Raw genomic sequence first — 17,360 nt, forward strand, 5'->3', positions numbered from 1 at the left:
TATGCATGCATGTGTGATGTATCATGTTGTATGTATGCATGTGTGATGTATCATGTTGTATGCATGCATGTGTGATGCATCATGTTGTATGCATGCATGTGTGATGTATCATGTTGTATGCATGCATGTGTGATGTATCATGTTGTATGCATGCATGTGTGATGTATCATGTTGTATGCATGCATGTGTGATGTATCATGTTGTATGCATGCGTGTGTGATGTATCATGTTGTATGCATGCGTGTGTGATGTATCATGTTGTATGCATGCATGTGTGATGCATCATGTTGTATGCATGCATGTGTGATGTATCATGTTGTATGCATGCATGTGTGATGTATCATGTTGTATGCATGCATGTGTGATGTATCATGTTGTATGCATGCATGTGTGATGTATCACGTTGTATGCATGCATGTGTGATGTATCATGTTGTATGCATGCATGTGTGATGTATCATGTTGTATGCATGCATGTGTGATGTATCATGTTGTATGCATGCATGTGTGATGTATCATGCTGTATGCATGCATGTGTGATGTATCATGTTGTATGCATGTGTGATGTATCATGTTGTATGCATGCATGTGTGATGTATCATGTTGTATGCATGTGTGATGTATCATGTTGTATGCATTCATGTGTGATGCATCATGTTGTATGCATGCATGTGTGATGTATCATGTTGTATGCATGCATGTGTGATGTATCATGTTGTATGCATGTGTGATGTATCATGTTGTATGCATTCATGTGTGATGCATCATGTTGTATGCATGCATGTGTGATGTATCATGTTGTATGCATGCATGTGTGATGTATCACGTTGTATGCATGCATGTGTGATGTATCATGTTGTATGCATGCATGTGTGATGTATCATGTTGTATGCATGCATGTGTGATGTATCATGTTGTATGCATGCATGTGTGATGTATCATGTTGTATGCATGCATGTGTGATGTATCATGTTGTATGCATGTGTGATGTATCATGTTGTATGCATGCATGTGTGATGTATCATGTTGTATGCATGTGTGATGTATCATGTTGTATGCATTCATGTGTGATGCATCATGTTGTATGCATGCATGTGTGATGTATCATGTTGTATGCATGTGTGATGTATCATGTTGTATGCATGCATGTGTGATGTATCATGTTGTATGCATGTGTGATGTATCATGTTGTATGCATGCATGTGTGATGTATCATGTTGTATGCATGTGTGATGTATCATGTTGTATGCATTCATGTGTGATGCATCATGTTGTATGCATGCACTCGTTTTGATGAAATAACATTAGAAGGATTGTTACAACGTGTAAATGGAATAAAACAAACAACATGTTTACTTGACCCACTTCCTGGGAAACTTATCAAGGAGCTTTTTGTATTATTAGGTCCATCAGTGCTAAATATTATAAACTTATCACTTTCCTCGGGCACTGTTCCCGTTGCATTCAAAAAAGCGGTTATTCATCCTCTCCTTAAAAGACCTAACCTCGATCCAGACCTCATGGTAAACTACCGACCGGTGTCTCACCTTCCCTTTATTTCGAAAATCCTCGAAAAAATTGTTGCGGAGCAGCTAAATGAGCACTTAGCGTTTAACAATCTATGTGAAACCTTTCAATCCGGTTTCAGGGCAAATCACTCGACTGAGACAGCCCTCGCAAAACTGACTAATGATCTATTGCTAACGATGGACTCTGATGCGTCATCTATGTTGCTGCTCCTCGATCTTAGCGCTGCTTTCGATACCGTCGATCATAATATTTTATTAGAGCGTATCAAAATACGAATTGGTATTTCAGACTCAGCCCTGTCATGGTTTAACTCTTATCTTACTGATAGGATGCAGTGCGTCTCCTATAACAGTGTGACCTCGGACTATGTTAAGGTAACGTGTGGAGTTCCCCAGGGTTCGGTCCTTGGCCCTGCACTCTTCAGCATCTACATGCTGCCGCTAGGTGACATCATACGCAAATACGGTATTAGCTTTCACTGTTATGCTGATGACACCCAACTTTACATGCCCCTAAAGCTGACCAACACACCGGACTGTAGTCAGCTGGAAGCGTGTCTTAATGAAATTAAACAATGGATGTCCGCTAACTTTTTGCAACTTAATGCCAAAAAAACGGAAATGCTGATTATCGGTCCTGCTAGACACCGACCTCTATTTAATAATACAACTTTAACATTTGACAACCAAATAATAAAACAAGGTGACTCTGTAAAAAATCTGGGTATTATCTTCGACCCAACTCTCTCCTTTGAGTCACACATTAAAAGCGTTACTAAAACGGCCTTCTTTCATCTCCGTAATATCGCTAAAATTCGCTCCATTTTGTCCACTAAAGACGCCGAGATCATTATCCATGCGTTTGTTACGTCTCGTCTCGATTACTGTAACGTATTATTTTCGGGTCTCCCCATGTCTAGCATTAAAAGATTACAGTTGGTACAAAATGCGGCTGCTAGACTTTTGACAAGAACAAGAAAGTTTGATCATATTACGCCTGTACTGGCTCACCTGCACTGGCTTCCTGTGCACTTAAGATGTGACTTTAAGGTTTTACTACTTACGTATAAAATACTACACGGTCTAGCTCCATCCTATCTTGCCGATTGTATTGTACCGTATGTCCCGGCAAGAAATCTGCGTTCAAAAGACTCCGGCTTATTAGTGATTCCTAGAGCTCAAAAAAAGTCTGCGGGCTATAGAGCGTTTTCCGTTCGGGCTCCAGTACTCTGGAATGCCCTTCCGGTAACAGTTCGAGATGCTACCTCAGTAGAAGCATTTAAGTCTCATCTTAAAACTCATCTGTATACTCTAGCCTTTAAATAGACCTCCTTTTTAGACCAGTTGATCTGCCGCTTCTTTTCTTTCTCCTATGTCCCCTCCTCCCTTGTGGAGGGGGTCCGGTCCGATGACCATGGATGAAGTACTGACTGTCCAGAGTCGAGACCCAGGATGGACCGCTCGCCTGTATCGGTTGGGGACATCTCTACGCTGCTGAGCCGCTTGAGATGGTTTGCTGTGGACGGGACTCTCACTGCTGTCTTGGAGCCACTATGGATTGAACTTTCACAGTATCATGTTAGACCCGCTCGACATCCATTGCTTTCGGTCCCCTAGAGGGGGGGGGTTGCCCACATCTGAGGTCCTCTCCAAGGTTTCTCATAGTCAGCATTGTCGCTGGCGTCCCACTGAATGTGAATTCTCCCTGCCCACTGGGTGTGAGTTTTCCTTGCCCTTTTGTGGGTTCTTCCGAGGATGTTGTAGTCGTAATGATTTGTGCAGTCCTTTGAGACATTTGTGATTTGGGGCTATATAAATAAACATTGATTGATTGATTGATGTGTGATGTATCATGTTGTATGCATGTGTGATGTATCATGTTGTATGCATGCATGTGTGATGTATCATGTTGTATGCATGCATGTGTGATGTATCATGTTGTATGCATGCATGTGTGATGTATCATGTTGTATGTTGTTGCATGTTCCAAACAAAGTCTAACTCAGGTCATGTCTGCAGAGGCAAACCAAGCAACAGGCTTGCTAATCCTCTAATTACAATTAATGACAAGGTACTTTGGATGCTAACGATTTCAAATAATTCATCAAAGGCATGTAGCTGATTAACACTAATTAGTAGATTTATTGCCACTGAAAGTGTATTAAAATTATTCGCCCCTAAAGATTTGCATTTCTACCATTTTCCAGGGCCAGGAAAAAGGTTTTTGATTTCCTGCCCAGACCGACGCTCATTTTTGATCGGGGATCAAGTAAAGCGCTGAAAAATCTAAAACTGGTCCAAAGTGGTTTTGAAGGAGAAATGCTCGCCATGCCTCTCAAAACCACTCAGGTGTGATCGTTGACTTGATTGTTGGCGCCTGTGACTCACACAACCTAGCCCAGTATAGACATGATTATTCCAGGATGTTTAGTCAAATGGAAAAAAGGTTGGGTATTTACTGAACTTTGGACCATCAGACATGGACAAGTCACACATGCACTAAGTTAGTCCCGCTAGCTCTAAATAAGTATCCCACAACCCAGAAATCACCGCACCTAAGCCATGATATTACGCACCTTGGATCCCTCAGGCGCTACTGCACCAAAAAGCCACATCAGTGTGTAAACGATATCACCACATGGGCTCAGGAACATTTCAGAAAACCATTGTCAGTAACCACAGTTGGTCGCTACATCTGTGAGTGCAAGTTAAAACTCTACTATGCAAAGCCAAAGCCATTTATCAACAACACCCAGAAATGCTACGCTGGGCCCGAGCTCATCTAAGATGGACTTATGCAAAGTTTAAAAGTGTTCTGTGGTCTGACGAGTCCACATTTCAATTTTTTTTTAGAAACTGTGGACGTTGTGTCCTCTGGACCAAAGAGGAAAAGAACCATACAGATTGTTCTAGGCACAAAGTGTAAAAGCCAGCATGTGTGATGGTATGAGGGTGTATTAGTGCCCAAGGCATGGGTAACTTACACATCTGTGAAGGCACCATTAATGCTGAAAGGTACATACAGCTTTTGGAGCAACATATGTTGCTATCATGGACGCCCCTGCTTATGTCAGCAAGACAATATCAAGCCAGGTGTTACAACAGCGTGGCTTTGTAGTAAAAGAGTGTGGGTACTAGACCGGCCTGCCTGTAGAAAATGTGTGGTGCAATATGAAGGCTAAAATATGAGGCAGGAGACTGTTGAACAACTTAAGCTGTACATCAAGCAAGACTGGGAAAGAATTCCACGTCAAAAATGTGTCTCCTCAGTTCCTAAACCTTTACTGAGTGTTGTTAAAAGGAAAGGCCATGTAACACACTGGTAAAAATGCCCCTTTTTTGCAATGTGTTGCTGCCATTAAATTCCAACTTCATGATTATTTGCATAGTTTCTCAATTTGAATGTTGAATATCTTGTCTTTGCAGTTTATTCAATTGAATACAAGTTGAAAAGGATTTGTTGTCTTCTCTTTTTATTTACCTTTTACACAACGTGACAATTTCACTGCTTTTAGGTTTTGTATATATATATATATATATATATATATATATATATATATATATATATATATATATATATATATATATATATATATATATATATATATATATATATATCATATTTCTACGGCTTACTATTGTTATTGTTTGGTTGTTTTTAGCTGTGTATCTCTAGTTTTGTCCGTTTTTTTGATCACAATTTTTCATCTTTCACCTTGCTGGAGCACAATTTGCCACAAAAATAGATTAAAAAAATAAAATCAACCTTGACCTAGAAGACTTACCATGCACCTGCTGTCCTTTAGTCAAATGACAAGCTACAGTCCCATCATAATGTGTGAAGGCGCTCTTGTTGTCTTTACCAGGCACCGCTATTATTTAATCTTTATTTTTTTTCAACACGCTGCCACCTGCTGGACACCCGGTGCACATTTTAGCCAAATATCAGCCGGCGTGTTTTAGTAACGACAGCGAAGCCTGGGGGAATGATTATTCCCGCCTAGGCCGCCGAATGAAAGCAAAAAAAAAAAAAGAAAGAAGTTGAGGGAGAAAGTCGCCTGAGAGCATCTTTTTTTGTCACCTCGGGCTGCTTCCACATTTTAAGACTCACTACAAAGCTTCCGGGCTAAAAATGTCCTACGTGACTAAACTGCAGGTTTTAGTCTCCGTTTGACCCCCCCATCCCACCATCCCCCCCCCCTCTCCCATCCTCATTTCAGGAGGGTTCACTCATGTCATTCTCCTGCCTTTTGTGTTTTCAGCCTTTTCTTCCCCTCCCCCTCACTATTCAACCGCCGCTCTCTCGCCGTTCTCCACCTCCCCCCCGCCCCCTCCTCCTCCTCACCTCACTCATGCTCGCCATTCACTCCTGGGCCTAATTATGAAATAGCTTTGAATAAATACACAGATTTTTTTCCCCCCTTCCCTCCAAAAGGCGGGGGATGCAGGACCTTGTGCTGAATTGGAGAGGTACCCCGGCAGAATGGAGTGGTCGCCGGGACGGGAGGTTTCTCGGGCGCGGTAATTGTGCCTCATTAATTCTTACTGTAATGCCGGGTTGCTAAACAGGCTCCGCAATTAGGGGCCTGAGCCTTGAATGGGCGGGCTAATCAGGGGACAAAAGCTGCAGCTCAGAGGCCATTAGGCCCGGAGGAAGTGCTTCCATTGTGATGCCTTCATCTGCTGGAGGAGGTGGTGCACTTCTACACCTGAGCGCAATTCTTACCTTGGATTCCCGCTGGATGCCAAGCGGCCGCGGAACGCCGCTCGCACGGCGGCGAACCCTTTTTTCTTTTTAACCCACGTCATAGGCTCGGTTTACTCTGCACACCAAATCAGATTTTTTTACGCCCTTAAATGACGGATCGGATTTTGTTTGCCAGTCTGAACGCTCCAAGTCGGATCTTTTGGCATCACATTCAGGGATAGTCCTGAGTCTGAGCTTTAAAGTAAACTTGTAATGAATCGCAGAGATGCAATGGGCGAGGTGATGGCTGTTATTACATAATCAATAAAAATAAATAAATGATTGATACTTTTATTAGTAGATTGCACAGTACAGTACATATTCCGCTAAATGGTAACACCCGATAAGTTTTTCAACTTGTTTAAGTTGGGGTCCACGTTAATCAATTTATGATAATAATAAATAAAGAAAGAAAGAAAAAGAAAAAAAAGAAGAAAAAAAAGAAACAAATTAAAATAGAAAAAAAGGCCCCTTAATTGGATAATTTGGTGATTTAGTTATGAATCGCAAATCTGCAATGGGAAAGGTGATGGCTGATATTACATAATCAATAAAAAAAAAAACGAAAAAAAAAATAGTATTGATTAATTAATAAAAAGAAGAAAAAAAAGAAAAACAGAAAAAAAATTTGAAAAATAAATAAATGTAAATAGACAAAAAGTCCTGTAATTACTTTTTGATTTGCATTTAAGAATTGGAAATAGAATACCTTCCAAATGACTGCTTCCGGTTCAATTTGTCGTCACACAAATAAACATAATTTTTTTGCATTTTGGATGAACATTTATTCAAATTTTTCTGTTTATCTGGAAAAATAAAAACCCAATAAAGGAAAACAGCACAACATCCAATTTTTATGGCAATATTTGAATGAAAATCAACGATTTTTTCGTTTGTTTTCAAATCTGCCATTAATAATAAAAAATCGAAAAACGACCCTAATTTTGTTTTTTTGATTTGCGTTTCAGAATTGAAAATAAAATGAATGGACGAAAGTCATATTTAGTAATGAATCGCAAATCTGCAATAGGCAAGGAGATGGCTGTTATTACATAATCAATACAAAAATAGAAATAAATAAAAAGAAAAAAAAAAAGAAATGAAATAGACAAAAAGTCCCGTACTTAGTTTTTTGATTTGCATTTAAGAATTGGAAGTAGAATGAACAGGAAGGTAAAAAAGACCATTATGTATTATTTTGTTGGACCAGTTAATAATAATACAAAAAATAGTAATAAAATAAAAATAAAAAACCCTAAATAATACGAACAATACACAGATTCAGGTGTACCTAATGATGTGGTCAGTGAGCGTCGCTTGCCCATTTTTTTTCTGCACGTTTTGGACAAGACACTGTGACAATTATCGTCCACTCGACAACAATAAAATACTTTCATGTCTGTCAGGTTTAATCACCGAACTATCTATTAAACAGAAATAGAAGCAAGTAGTCAGGCAGAGACAGACTTCAGTTTTCCTCATGAGGAGAACGCATGGCGCTGCACACTCAGTCACTGTCTCACCCTATGCTCTGAGGAACAGTCCACGCGCTCCTCTATTTATTCAGTTTAGGACGTTCCCTAGTTACATTGCCAAAGCTGCTTCTAAAGGGAGGGGGTCACGCATTACGCAAGATGCCTTATCGTCTTTGAGGTGCTGGTTCGTCCTTTGGCTGTTAGCAAGCTGAAAGACAGAAAACATCTGCGGCAAGGCCACTCCCCACATGCAGTGGAACATAACAAGCTGTGTGTCTTTGGGGCAAACAGAAAAAGTAGAGCTTGAGCACAGTCGACGGCCTTTAAGCATAAGAGTTGTGTGATAACTTATATATAATTATTCTAACGACGTCAAATACACATTTCTAATCTAAGTCAAGAGTAAATCAAAGCCAGTTTGCTTCCCCTCCCCACTAATCCCATTTTGTTGACTGCTCACACTAAGTACATCAGTCTGTGTTTACTCCGTCTGACCTTAAAGCCAAACCAGGACTAACCAGGAATGTGGCCGACATCTTATTTTTTTAATCCCTCATGAAGGCAATAAAAAGTGTCGTCCTTGATGAACTGAAAAGATATTTTCTCTACTTGATGGCGGCGGGAGGGCGAGAGTAGCACACCTCAGCAGGTGAGGCAGCAGAAGAGGAAGAAAGGTGACATCAGGGTCAAGGATGGTCATGTTTCTTCTCTTGGATCTCACGGCCCTGAGGACTGAATGGGGTCCGGATCAGGTCTCACCTGGGGGGGGCGAGGGGGAGGTTCCCACAACATCCGCATACACACAACGTTGTGTCCTGCACCTCACATGTCCGTCACACAAGCAACCAAATAATACACAACATCAAATAAATACTAAACTGACCAATATTTTGGTAACAAAATGTATTTTGATACTTCTCTAAATAAAGGGCACCACAAAAAATGCCATTATCGTTTTTACTTAAACAAAAAAATCTTAGTGTACATGAAACATATGTTTATTATTGTCATTTAGTCCTTAAATAAAATGTTGAACATACTAGACAACTTGTCTTTTAGTAGTAAGTAAACAAACAAAGACTCCTAATTAGTCTGCAATAACATATTGTGTCATGTATCTACCTACTATTTTCTACACATTACAAGGGACAAACTGTAAAAAATGGATTATTAATCTACTTGTTCATTTACTGTTAATATCTGCTTATTTTCACTTTTAACATGTTCTATCTACACTTCTGTTAAAATGTAATAATCACTTATTCTTCTCTTCTTTGATACTTGACATTAGTTTTGGATGATACCACACATTTAGGTATCGATCCGATACCAACTAGTTACAGGATCATACAATAAAATATCACACCTCGTAAACTAATAATATTTTGTAAGAAATACTGATGTAAAGGGTAGGTGTCGCGCTGTGTTCTGTTTTAACATGTTTTATCTACACTTTTGTTAAAATGTAATAATCACTTATTCTTCTCTTCTTTGATACTTGACATTAGTTTTGGATGATACCACACATTTAGGTATTGATGCAATACCAATAAGTTACAGGATAATACAATAAAATATAATACCTCGTAAACTATGTATTATATTTTATTGTATTATCCTGTACAATAAAATATAATACCTAGTTTACGAGGTATTATGAGGTATTACGAGGTAGGTAAACTAATAATATTTTGTAAGAAATACTGATGTAAAGGGTAGGTGTCGCGCTGTTTTCTGTTTCAACATGTTCTATCTACACTTCTGTTAAAATGTAATAATCACTTATTCTTCTCTTTTTTAATACTTGACATTAGTTTTGGATGATACCACACATTTAGGTATCAATGCAATACCAATTAGTTACAGGACTATACAATAAAATATAATACCTATAAATGAATAATAATATTTTGTAAGAAATACTGATGTAAAGGGTAGGTGTTGCGCTGTTTTCTGTTTTAACATGTTCTATCTACACTTCTGTTAAAATGTAATAATCACTTATTCTTCTCTTCTTTGATACTTGACATTAGTTTTGGATGATACCACACATTTTGGTTTTGATCCGATACCAAGTAGTTACAGGATCATACATTGGTCATATTCATAGTCCTCATGTGCCCAAGGACATATTTACTGACTTTATGAATATCATATGGATTAAAAAAAAAAATTAAAGAAGATTTTGTGATGGAAAAAAATATCTATATGATCATAGTAGTATCGACTGGATACGCTCCTGTACTTGGTATCATTACAGTGGATGTCAGGTGTAGATCCACCCGTGGTGTTTGTTTACATTGTGACGGCGGTGAGCTATTGTACTTGTAAGAAACATAAAAAAATATTGATGTAATCATAGTAGTATCGACTAGATACGCTATTGTACTCGGTATCATTACAGTGGATGTCCGGTATGGATCCACCCGTGGCGTTTGTTTACATTGTGACGGCGGTGAGCTATTGTACTTGTAAGAAACATAATAAAATATCGATGTGATCATAGCAGTATCGACTGGATACGCTCCTGTACTTGGTATCATTACAGTGGATGTCAGGTGTAGATCCACCCGTGGCATTTGTTTACATTGTGACGGCGGTGAGCTATTGTACTTGTAAGAAACATAAAAAAATATTGATGTAATCATAGTAGTAACAACTAGATGCGCTATTGTTCTTGGTATCATTACAGTGGATGTCAGGTGTAGATGCACCCATTTGTGTACATTAGCACTGAGCTATTGTATCCTCCTAGGGTGTGTAGTGAAGCATATTTAGATATCCCTCATCCTCCAGTGATAATGTTACCTGTAAGAAACATACTTTATTTGTCGCCCTGGAGGCCAGGATTAGTGATTTTGAGGTAGCTAAAACACTGCGAATGAACGTTAGCCGCTAGCTAGCTAGCCGTGTCTTAAAGCAGCTCTTCTTGAGGGTGTTTCAGTGTTAGAACTTCACTTATCTTTACTTTTTACACCAAAATGCGTTCATTCTCCCTTTTCTGTCTACACACTGTGTCTGCTTGTAAGTACTCTGTGTGTGTGCGCTGCCAAACATGCTCCTCTGCTCATCATGCCACTTTGGACCAGTTTTAGATTTTTTTGGGCGGTTTGCTTGATCCCTGATGAAAAATGAGCGTCGGTCTGGGCAGGAAATCAAATACCTTTTTTCTGGCCCTTGAAATGGTAAAAATGCAAATCTTCAGGGGGGAATAATTTGAATACACTTTCAGTGGCAATAAATCTACTAATTAGTGTTAATCAGCTACATGCCTTTGATGAATTAATTTATATAGTTGGCATCCAAATTATGATTAGCGAGCGTGTTGCTTGGTTTGCCTCCGCAGACATGACCTGAGCACACAGCTGGGCAAATATTTAGACTCGGGGGCCACGTTGAGAGAAAACAACGTGTCTGGGGGGCCAAAGTGTATAAATGATATATACACATTTATCCGTAAAAAACTGCTGTACAGTATGTGTGTTTTGGGGTCCCTTTTCTGTCAGGAACTCTAATACCAAAATGTCCGATAGAATTCTAAACAGTTATGACAGACCACCTAAAAAAAAAAAACACCGAAATGGAATTTCACATTTTTTTACTGAATGGGACACCCAAAATGTACATGAAAATAAAGAAAGTGGGATTTACAATATTAGCTATGAACAATAAAACACTGAAAATGAACAAAAATATGAACATTACTTCTCTTTTACGTGGGATTTACAATATTAGCCACGAACAACAAAACACTGAAAATTAACAACATATGAACGTCGCTCCTCTTTTACGTGGAATTTAAATTATTAGCTACGAACAATAAAACACTGAAAATGAACAAAAATATGAACATAACTTCTCTTTTAGGTGGGATTTACAATATTACCTACGAACAATAAAACACTGAAAATTAACAACATATGAACGTCGCTCTTTTACGTGGGATTTACAATATTAGCTACGAACAATAAAACACTGAAAATCAACAAAAATATGAACATCACTTCTCTTTTACGTGGGATTTACAATATTACCTACGAACAATAAAACACTGAAAATTAACAACATATGAACGTCGCTCCTCTTTTACGTGGAATTTAAATTATTAGCTACGAACCATAAAACACTGAAAATGAACAAAAATATGAACATCACTTCTCTTTTACATGGGATTTACAATATTGGCCATGAACAATACAACACTGAATATTAACAACATATGAACGTCGCTCCTCTTTTACATTGGATTTACTGTATTAGCTACGAACAATAAAACACTGAAAATCAACAAAAATATGAACATCACTTCTCTTTTACGTGGGATTTACAATATTACCTACGAACAATAAAACACTGAAAATTAAAAACATATGAACGTCGCTCCTCTTTTACATGGAATTTACTGTATTAGCTACAAACAATAAAACACTGAAAATGAACAAAAATATGAACATCACTTCTCTTTTACGTGGGATTTACAATATTGGCCATGAACAATACAACACTGATTATTAACAACATATGAACGTCGCTCCTCTTTTACATGGAATTTACTGTATTAGCTACGAACAATAAAACACTGAAAATCAACAAAAATATGAACATCACTTCTCTTTTACGTGGGATTTTCAATATTAGCTACGAACAATAAAACACTGAAAATTAACAACATATGAATGTCACTCCTCTTTTACATGGGATTTACAATATTAGCTATGGACAAATAAATAGTGAATAGTAACAACATATGAACATCTTTTACTTTTCACACAAGCTCCTCCACAGTTGTGTATCTTTTACAATGTAAAGCAAAACACACAAAAAAATGTAACAAACAGCAAAATATGAATGCAAAGTGTAACACACACCTACAATATGCCATATTATCACTTTTATGCAGAAATTTGGGGCTGGCTGCTCTGAAAACAAACCCCGCTCACTCTGCTTTGTTCCTGATCTGAGCTGCTGTGACCTAGATTACCGTAATATCTCCTATAACACTCAAAAGTGCAGAATTTAATCACTGAAATCCTTTCTTTAGTTCAAGACTTACGGTCATGTAAAAACAGCACTGCACATCGAAATGGCAAATACAGTTTTGATGTTAAAGGTCTAAAAACTTTATATAGAGCGTTCGGCGGCTTCAAGCGGTACATATTTTTTCTGTCAAAATGAAAACAATCTTCTACATTTAGTGAACAAATATTAACTACTTTATTGACACGCCATTTCCAGGTGTTTGCTGGCCGGATAAAATTATGTGGCTGTTATCTATGTAGGAGGAGTAGTGACGGCACAGTTCTCTAAGAGGGCGATGTTGCTTTATGTATTTATTATATATATATTACTACACATATATAATAACAAACAATACTATAAATTAAAAAGGGGGAAATGGAGTGTGACTAGATCCAAGGTGGATCTAACTAGAACACCCAAAAGTGCAGATTTCAACCATTGAAATCCTTTCTATAGTTCAAGACTTACAGTCATTTAAAAACAGCACTGCACATCGAAATGGCAAATACAGTTTTGATGTTAAAGGTCTAAAAACTTTATGTAGAGCGTTCGGTGGCTTCAAGCGGTACATATTTTTTCTGTCAAAATGAAAAAATCTTCTACATTTAGAGAACAAATATGAACTACTTTATTGACACATCATTTCCAGGTGTTTGCTGGCCGGATAAAATGATGTGGCTGTTATCTATGCAGGAGGAGTAGTGACGGCACAGTTCTCTAAGAGGGCGATCTTGTCCATGCTGTTTCTCCGCCTGACTAGATGAACACTTCACATCTCTAAAAGCCTGCATGCATTATAATCTAGCTGGCGTTCCATCATAACTCCTCCCTCCCGGTATAAGCTCCGCCCCTCCACTACACACGCACATAGCATGCACACAGCATCAAATATATCGTAACGCTAGCAAAGCGGTGTTTGGAGAGCGTATGATTCCGTTCAGCAAAATAGCAACCGGCCGTGTTTAACCCCGTTTGTTCACCTTGCACGTGTTCACCAAATGCCAGCTGTTAGTGGTGTGCTCAGCTCCTGTAAGACTGCACCTTTCACTTGGAATGTAGCACCGCCTTGCCACATTCCCGCCAGGATCCCCTTTTTGAACAATAACTGGCACGTCCAGTAATACGCTTCCATCTATTTTAGTGCGGGGTTCAAAACATAATAATAATCTTCACAAAATTGGTGAAGTTCAGCTAAATGTGTTGCTTTTCTGACATGGACTTGTTTCTTCAGCATTGTCCACACGTTTAAGTCAGGACTTTGGGAAGGCCATTCCAAAACTTTCATTCTAGCCTGATTTAGCCATTCCTTTACCACTTTTGAGGTGTGTTTGGGATCATTGTCCTGTTGGAACACCCAACTTTGCCCAAGACCCAACATCCGGGCTGATGATTTTTGCTTGTCCTGAACAATTTGGAGCTAATCCTCCTTTTTCATTGTCCCATTTAAAGCAGCAGTTCCATTGAAAGCAAAAGCGACCACCACCATGCTTGACAGTAGGGATGGCGTTCCTGGGATTAAAGGCCTCACCTTTTCTCTTCCAAACATATTGCTGGGTATTGCAGACAAAAAGCTCCATTTTTGTTTCATCTGACCACAGAACTTTCCTCCAGAAGGTCTTATCTTTGTCCATGTGATGTCAGATGACAGCACATGACCCGAAGAAGGTATGGCGGACGAGCAGAGAAGGGGCAAACCTGACACCGCTCCAAGCACATTTTGTTTGAGCTGTTTATGAACCAGTGCTAGGCTGCTGCATAATGTGACTGCTCCCTTTCGAGGTAGCTTCAGCTATGTAATCAGGGAATGTCCAAATAAATGGAGAGGCGCTGGAACTTTTTCCTCCGAGAGTGGGGTGACACTGTCACTGTCTCTGTTCGATTCCTTGCTTCTTGTCCTGTTTAATAGATGGTTTGGTGTTCGAACCTGACAGTGATGGCAGCCATAACTGTGACTTTGGCCCTCAATGAAAACCACGTTGACCTCCCTGGTCTACATAGACAAATGCTTTGTCAGATACATTTCACCTGAGCTACAGATGGGTAAACGAGGTTAAATGCTTAATCAGACTAACGATGATGAAGGACCGATCCACAACAACATAAAGGATGAAGTCACACTTAATTGTATTTATTTTTTTGATGTAGAGGGTAGATGCCCATATCGGCTGTTCAGATTTGCTTTACAAAAGAAAAGTGTGGGGCATTTCTCTTGTTGCCTTATTTGTATTTGACTTTATTAAATGTATTTATATTATCATTTGGTGCAGACGGAGCAGGAGGGGATAGAAAGAAGGATAAAAAAGGAAGAGAGAGGGGGAAATTGTGGGGACAAGAGGGGGACAAGACAGAGAGACAACAACAACAAACACACGAATAACATGATAGTAAAAGTAATATTAAAGAAGCAGTTAGCGAAATATATGATAATACAAAAATGACAATGAGCATTGTTACACTACAAATGGATCAATACAATTACCAATGTAAATATCACTATTGATACTGAAAAATAGCAATAATTTAAGTTAAAGTTCAAGTTAAAGTACCAATGACTGTCACACACACACTAGGTGTGGCGAAATTATTCTCTGCATTTGACCTATCACCCTTGATCACCCCCAGGGAGGTGAGGGGAGCAGTGAGCAGCATCGGTGGCCGCGCCCGGGAATCATTTTTGGTGATTTAACCCCCAATTCCAACCCTTGATGTTACCTCTATTATCAACAATACAGCTGTTCAAATGCAACAATATAATATACATAACAATAACTAGAGATACACAAGAATGCAGAAGGATGGAGGGGAAGAAAGACAAGCAACCTATATTAACCTTGTAGATTGTTATAGTAACAGACTTCGTGGCCACATGCGTGGACAACACCTTTTAGCTCTTATTTCCAAAACTGTGTACACTACTAAATTGGGGTCTTATGGCCGCTTATGTCAGGGGTGTCCAAACTTTTTCCACTGAGGGCCGCACACTGAAAAATCAGTGCAAGCGGGGGACATTTTCATAATTTTTATTTTAAAAACCATTACAATTTATGTCTAAAAAATATACATTTAGGCCTCCACTCAGTTATGATCCCGGGGACCCCAAAGGGTTTTGGTCAAAAAAAATATAAAAAATGTGTCATTATTCAGTATTATTATTCTTATTATTATGCAAGCTTATAATCTCTCGATCAACATTAGAAAAAAAAATAAACTTTTTTAGGTGGAATATTTGAGATTATACAATAATTGGAGCTTTAATTTTGGATTTTCATTCATTATTATGTTTTGAGCAATGACACTTAAAAACAAATCACACTAAAATAATTGGGGATCCAAAAGTGTTCTACTCATTAAAGTGTTAAAAAAAATAATTATACATTTTTTTTACTGTTTACTTTTAGCACAATAATCTCGAGATCAACTTCAGATACATCCCTCAATTTTAAGTGTTGTTGTTGTTGATGTTTTCTTTGTTTGTTTTAGGCCCTTCTTTAAAAAAAAAACAGCTCAGTTTTTTATAACACAAAAATGCAACATTTTCCCCAAAAAATATCTCAAAGTGGAGTATTTAATGAGACGTAATCGAAGCTTTGAATAGGTCAATAATTAAAAATGACATTGATTTTGATTCATTATTATTTTTTAAAGAAAGAAACAGCCTGCATGGCATCTCTGTGTTATAAGAGTAAACTTTGCAACCATTTATTGTTACATTTCACCTGTTTGCTCTTTTATACCACTTTTTATGTTTTTAATTTTTTTCAATTGTATTCTTAAAATGTGCCGTGGGGCCGTTAAAAAATTACCCCCGGGCCGCACTTTGGACACCCCTGGCTTATGTGGACACTCTGGTGGTGTCAGAAGAGTAAAAAAAGTGTAAAAATAAGAATTAGCATGTCACTAAACACGAAGTACACGTTTGTGTACTTATGGACTAAGTACATCATATCAAAAGATGATTCTTAGTTTGTATTCTAATTAGGGTCCAATAAGCCCAAAAAGCAAAGAGAAATTAAAAAAAAGCATGTAAACAAACAACTTAAGAGCTTAAGTTAAGTTAAGTCACACTTGAAGTTGGGGGAATGTTTGCATCATTGCACACATATTTTCTTCCTTGCTTTCACTTTCAACCTGACAAGAGTGCACAGCAGTGAATAAAGCCAGTTAAATATTCATAGGAATATCAACGCTTGAACCTTGTGTTGTATTCCAAAAATGTTTTGTTAAATATTCAATGCCAGGAAGGCAAATATAACTTCTTTTTTTTCCCTCCCGAACTCTATCTTTGCCTTCCCGTGTCTTATTCCACCTTCCTTTAGTTCCCGTTGACTCCTCTTTCCACACTCCTGCTTAATTGCTACCTCACTTGAAACAGCAGAGCTGACGAGCTCGCCTCAAATAGATTGGCGTTCATTATTTTGCACACAAACTTATTTGACGGCGGCGAAGTGCACCCGGCGAGCTAATTTTGTGACGAACGACGCGATTTGATTGGGCCTAAAAGGGGACCATCGAATCATCACAGAATATTTAATAAGCGCTGTGTGGAATATGGGCCCTGCGATGAGGTGGCAACTTGTCCAGGGTGTACCGC

The sequence above is a fragment of the Nerophis ophidion genome, linkage group LG15 (assembly GCF_033978795.1).
Source record: "Nerophis ophidion isolate RoL-2023_Sa linkage group LG15, RoL_Noph_v1.0, whole genome shotgun sequence".
Taxonomy (NCBI): Eukaryota; Metazoa; Chordata; class Actinopteri; order Syngnathiformes; family Syngnathidae; genus Nerophis; species Nerophis ophidion.